Source organism: Triticum urartu, chromosome 3A (assembly GCF_056163025.1).
Source record: "Triticum urartu cultivar PI428250 chromosome 3A, HENAU_Tu73, whole genome shotgun sequence".
In the NCBI taxonomy this organism is placed as follows: domain Eukaryota; kingdom Viridiplantae; phylum Streptophyta; class Magnoliopsida; order Poales; family Poaceae; genus Triticum; species Triticum urartu.
The window spans coordinates 286,579,717-286,586,681 of NC_141875.1; positions in this window are offsets into that span (position 1 = coordinate 286,579,717).

Consider the following 6,965-nt stretch of genomic DNA (forward strand, 5'->3'; position numbering starts at 1 on the left):
GCGCTGCCCCACCCGCCCCAAAAACACTCTCCACCGCCGGTCCACCGCCGCCCCAACCATCCCTCTAGTCCCCCCGTGCCAAGCTTTTTCTCCGGCAATCACAACGCCACCGGCCCACCACCGCTGGCGACCACCTCCCCCACCCTGTACCGTAACATAGATAGTAAGGTACCTCTCCGACGAGCCCCCTCCCTGCTGCGGCCAGTTCTTCCTTAACTCCGGCGCGCCCCCCACCCCTTGAAAATTGACTGACCCAAAATTCGTTTTAGTCGACTGAAGTGTAGCTAAATCGAAGCAGCATCGCAAGCAAGAGCAAGAGCGAGAGGAGCAGCGCGAGCAAGAGCAAGAGCAAGAGCAAGAGTAAGAGCAGATAAGGCAGGGGACCGAGAGCAAGAGCAGAGCAGCAGCGCGAGCGAGAGCTAAAGCAGCAGCAGCTCCTACTGATGTGGACGTCGCCACCGAGGGACCGACACCGTGGAGGAAGTGGCCTGCGACGCCGTCGTGTACGGAGCCGCACCATGTCCGCTCGGGACCGAGCGCCGGCAGCACCGTGAGGTCGAATCAATAAGAAAATGCGGCGATTCGTTTACAACCTCTTTGGTGGCGCCGATTAGGCCGCAGCTTCATCCGAGGAAATGGTGATGATGATGCTCTTCCTGTGGTGTAGGTGAAGACGACGGTGCGGGAATGGAGGTGGCGCGAAAGATGAGGGGAACGTTGGGGCAGCTCCTTTGAGGTGGAGGATGGGGTGGCTGAACCGGCGGGACGACCAGATCGACGACGGATCCTTATCTGGTACAGTGGATGAGGGACGTCGAGGTGATGCTGTGGACGATGTCGTCGTGGAAGAGGCTCCGACTGGGTGGCAGACGGAGGAGGGTGTGGGGCTTTGCAGGTTTTCCCGGCCTCGGTGTATGAATGGGTGGACAGATGGGATGGGAGTGGGGAACCATGTCTTAGGGACACGCTTGTCCGAAATGTGGGGTAAGTTACGAAAGTACCAACACTGATTTGAGGCGGTTCTTTCGGTTCAGGGGTATCACAGGCATTTCGAGTGTCGGGATTTCACAGGAGGTGGGAGCTTTCGCGCGCATTGTAATTTTGGAATAGCAACGTGCGGGTTGAGATGGAGGGTGTTGTCGGAGCACAACGAGACAAAGATATATCATAAATATTTCGGGCTAACAAGGTGTGGGTTGAAACTTCCAAACAAGCCTAACGTGTATTTTACCAAATCAATTCGCACTAGAAATGTCACTCAGAACTTCGAATTCATGTTATGTTCAATTAAAATATTTCTCTACATGTATAATGCATGCAACCTACGACTCAAATGAACGTTTTAGTGCATTCCAAACGTATATACTACCGCTTCAATATGAACTAAATTTGAATTCGTTTCTCTATTTGAATAAGATCTACAATAATGATTGTTGTGAAGTCAAAGCATTTGAACTCGTTTCTCTGTTTTAATAAGATCTACAATCATCATTATTGTCTAGTTAAACCATCGTTTGTGTATTATCTTCACAGCACACCACATGATTAGTCTCGAGTTACATATGAACTATGTGTACTATATGAACTCGAACTCAGTTTTTTGAATCCACTTTATGTTGATTTCAAATCATAGTACATTTAAAGCTCTAGCTAGATCTTCATACTCTAAACCATGTCTCATATGTATAATGTATTTATCACATTATGTATGGTGCCCCGCCCCATACGCCTACAAGTATTTAGATGTGAGTTGCAAACACCACACATTACCACAAATTCAAATAAAATGTGAGAATGTCCAATATATAGTATTGTTTAGATTGTTCGATATTTAGTTGTAAGCTGCAAACGCCACACATTATCACAAATTCAAATAAAATGTGAGATTGTTTGATGTATAGTATGGTTTAGATTGTTCGACATTTAGTTGTGAGTTGCAAACGCCATGCATTATCACATTATGGTATAACATGTGCAAAACCACAACACACGTATCACCGCTATATTCATGCATGCATATGTTTAAAACACTATGATCTCCTTTTCAAATATATGAATCCACTTTCATACCAAATTATGATCTTTGTTAGTCTCTTACACCCACACAATCCTCTAACCTTTGTAGCTACCACTAAGTTTCTCTCGTCCATGCACACGCCTTCCTCGCCCTCCCCCTCCCCTTCCCTCAGCATTCTATCAATCGCGCACATTCATTTTTTTTCTTTAGGTCGTTCTCCCAAATTCTCCACAACTCCTTTCCGACACACACCGATCGATAAACCTCTCCAGCGATGTCTACCTACAACATACACACGCACCTTCAATCTCCTCCGTTATGTGTCCTTGCCTCATGTCTCTCATACGGTCCCACACACGTGTAAACTCTCGCCCATCTTTTCATCAATCTCACAACCGCACACTCCTCCCCCTATCTAGCTAGTAGCTGGGCCTCTCACACCACCTCCTAGCTCCATTCTCTCTGTCTATCCGTCTTGTCGGGCCTTATTTGCCTCTTACAAATGGACGTACACCGACCGATCTCCCGCTATACATATAGCTGGCTAGGTCCTTATAACTCGTTATTCCCCATGCGTTGGTCGATCTACCTCATTAGTTATGTCTCTCCCTTCGTCCGACAAACAACAATTGATCTACCAATCTAGTTAGGTTTGCTTACCAAACACATGGTTCCCCTTCATCATCCATGGATGCATCCCGACAGATCAATCACACACAGGCACACACAGAAACACATCCCCACTCTTATTGATAATATTGCAGTTCGACCCTCAGTTTGTCTACTAGGCCTCTCCCACCATCTTCGAGAAGCAACTCCATCACCCATCTAGCACTCTACCCCTCTCCCTCCCCCTCTCTCTCCTCTCTCTTTCTGTCCCATCCTATTTCCCGTCCTTCAGTTATGTATGGATGTCGACCGATCTCCCTGAAGACATAGTTGGGTCTCTACTTCTCAACACATACACGAGTCGTTCTACCTCTATAGTTAGGCCTCTGCCTACGCCTCCCCCAACCTCCCTCCCACATGCACACACCAATACATCGAGCGCTCTAGTCATGTCTCCCTGCCACACACAAACTTGACCTGTGCCCTCTGACGTTCCGGTAGGTTAGTCGCCCTATATCTTTGGCTTGCACACACACACAATTTTGATGGCTCTCTTCATCGATCTCGCACCCACCCACTTGATCCTCTCTTCGACTCTATCGATATCTATGACCCCTCCCTCTCTTCTCGTGGATCGTCCGGCCCGTATATATGATATGGATAGGCCTCCATTTCACACACATTGCATGCAAAATTTTGTTTGAGATATCATCGACACATACTCCCACAAATACATTTACAAAATGAACCTCCCCCCAAAACAAAAAACACTCACGAACGCACAAGCCATTTGTCAAGGTTTGTATCTCTCACACACACCCACGTAGGTGGGGGACGTGCACGAAGAGAAGAGGTGCACGCACAATGCACATACTCCCATCTCTTTCCCAACCACACCCGCACGGGTACACGATGGAGCTCATTTCTGTACGAAAAGGCAGCCCACGTGGTAATTTGACACGTGTACTGGTTGTCCACTAGATGGAGGGAGGATCATCTACCACAGGTGAACAAACAAATTGTGACTTGACGCGCTATGTTAAAGAAGAGGCAAACCATGTGGGGCCTACCTTAGAGGCAAGGATCTATACACACTCGAGTACTTTTGATGTGTCCCGTCAACTCGCAGAACAAGTGTGATGGCCTGGCTTATTAGGGATGATAGACTACTCATATCAATAAGGAATTCCTTCTTTCCCAGTAGCCCATTCGGACAGAACTCCAAAGTTAAGCATGCTCGGCTTGGAGTAGTGTCAGGATGGGTGACCGACCAGGAAGTTGCTCCCGGGTGCGCACGAGTGAGGACAAAGTGCGCAGAAAAGACTAGTATTGATCTGTGGGGCTAGTCTAGATCCCGCCAGGAGTAACGACCACCGGCGGGTGTGTCCGGGGCATTACAAGTTGGTATCAGAGCCGACCCTCGCGGTTACACGGATGGTTGCGGACAGGTGCGCGGTCATGTTGTTCATGACGTTTGTGACCCGTCGTGGCACCCGACATGGCAGATGTACTGGACTGGATGCATAGACGTATGTGCCAAGAGGGAACGTTCCTGTGGCACGACGAGGACGTCGGTTCCTCTAAGTGTGGGTGTATGTGATGACCTGGCTTATTAGGGATGATAGACTACTCATATCAATAAGGAATTCCTTCTTTTCCAGTAGCCCATTCGGACAGAACTCCAAAGTTAAGCGTGCTCGGCTTGGAGTAGTGTCGGGATGGGTGACCAACTAGGAAGTTGCTCCCGGGCGCGCACGAGTGAGGACAAAGTGCGCAGAAAAGACTAGTATTGATCTGTGGGGCCAGTCTAGATCCCGCCAAGAGTAACAACCACCGGCGGGTGTGTCCGGGGCGTTACAACAAGGAGAAGCTTGCTTAGTACATCGTCTCCCCCGCCCACGGGCGTGGTGGCTAGCAGGATGAGGTGAATCTTGCTTACTAGTAGTAGCACTGCACACCTAACACCCGCTCCCTCGCCCAAGCGCGCGGTGGCTCGCAGGACAAGGAGAAAAGTTTACTACTCCCTCCATTTACTCCTCGTCCCTACTGCCTTGGTTAGAGAGATTATCAAATTGTTTGGAATATATATGTCCTTTAGTAGATTTCAATATGAACTACTAGTACATACTCCAAACACTTATGTATATAGATGTATTTTGGAGTGTAGATTCACTCATTTTGCTCCGTATGTAGTCCATATTGAGGCCCTATTTGGTTCACAAGTCCTAGGACTTTTTCTAGTCCCTACTAAAAAGTCCCTACCCCGTAAAAAGTCCACCCCTGTTTGTTTTCAGGGACTAAAAAGTCCCTAGTCACTCCCTAGAGGTTATTGAATGACCATGTTACCCCTAGTATATAGAAAAATAACAACCAAACAACACCATGGGGCGGCGGGGCAATGGGTGCAGGAGGGTCATCGTTGGAAAAGTCCAAAAAAAGACTCTCCTTGAGAGTCTTCTTCATTAAGTCCCAAAAAGCAAGTTTTAGTCCGTAGTAGTCCCTCTTGTTTGGTTAAGAAGTCCCTAAGAGGGACTTTTTTCTAGTCCCTACACTAAAAAGTCCCTGGAAACAAACACCCCCTGCGTAAAGTTGAGACACTTATTTTGGAACAGAGGGAGTACATATTTGCTATGATCTGTCAATCATTGAGATGCAATAGCATGCATGTTAGTCTCCTTTGTATTTCATGAAATGTTGCAACGGGCAACCTTGGACGCAAGATACATGTAACAGAAGCTGGAAGCTTCATAGCATTGTACTATCTTGCTGATAAATTACAATATGTACTATACTAGTACTTCATCCATTCCTAAATATAAGTCTTGGTAGAGATTTCACCATGAACCAGATACGGAAGTATACAGATGCATTTTAAGTGTAGATTCATTCATTTTGTTCCGTATGTAGTCCACCTAGTGGAATCTCTACAAAGACTTATATATTTAGGAACAGAGGGAGTACTATGTAAATAGTTAGGTGTCGCACGGTGTCCAGAAAATATGGTGATAGTGTGAGGTGGGCCATGTAATCACTAAGCCTACGTGTTTTCACTGCTCTTGCACTCCTTCGCCGTAAGAATGGAGAAAATTGTAATCTAGTAGTACCTCCTTTCGCCGAAAGGGTGGGACATCCAGCAATCCTAACACCTTAGTAATAATGACCAATGAGCTGTCAAATACATAGACCCAACAGTAAGTTCGACGGACGAAGCAACCATCACTCTTGAATCTGCTTCTCCCTTCAACGCAGGCACCAGTGAGAGGTTGCGTCCGCTCTACCCGGGCATGAATGCGGCACCGATTCTATGGAGTGGCGTTGAACATTTCGGGTGGGAAGCGCACGCGGGAGATGGAGGGGCTTTGGGTTGGCCAGGCTGGTCAGGAGCAGGCGTGGCAGCTGTCCGCCTGTCCCTAACGGACGCCCGGAAACGAGAGGATGCACCGACTCTCACGGCTAAAATCATACACTACACACCATCTCTCTTTAGGAGTAGGTCGATCTGTCGCTCTCTCTAACACACACATGTTGTTAAACACGCACACGCACACACACACACACACAAGTTCATAGAATAGGAAAATCATGTGAGTGCAAAGCCATAGGAAGTGAGATACAAATGGAGTACGTACAAGAAGCGAAAGAGGTGCCGAATATTCCATCAAACCTGGACTGAGGAGTAGTACTCCATCTGTCCAGGTGTTAAGTCATCTTACAGAAATCAGATATTCCCAGAATGTTTAGGCGTGGTCCATTAACTTCGCATCTCAATCCCCTCCTGGCCTCGTTGCTAGCGAGTGTTGTTACTGAAGGAGCGTTTGGATCGTTAGCAGGAACAGCTTATAGCATAGCCGGGCAAGGTTAGTTGTTTGGAACTATTAAAATATGTTAGCTTTTGTGGGCCAGCTAGCTTGGGTGGGGTATAAAAACCTTGCTAGCTCAGGAGAGCCAGATCGGCTTGCTTCCGACGGAAAACTTCGCGTAGTAGTAACATAGAATAGTAACATATGCATGTTACTTGTCCAAGTTACTCACCACTATGACCAGCCTAAGCAATGTAACCAAACGCTCCTTACTCTGCCTTGTTATCTCTCCCGAAAACCTAATGCATGGAGCGCAACTACACGTTGATCAGTCAAGAAATCAAAGTCGTCTTGCATGCGAGTTAATACGTGGCCCTGCATGGTAGCTAAAACGGTATCTCTGAGTTGTTTGGATTAATTGTTGCTTTAGAGACAGAAATCAGGGTTTTGATTGGAGGAATGACCGGCCAAGTTTCTCCTTCTCCTCCAATCTGCTTGCACCTTGGTCCCGCTGCACCTTCTAACGTACTTATTACACC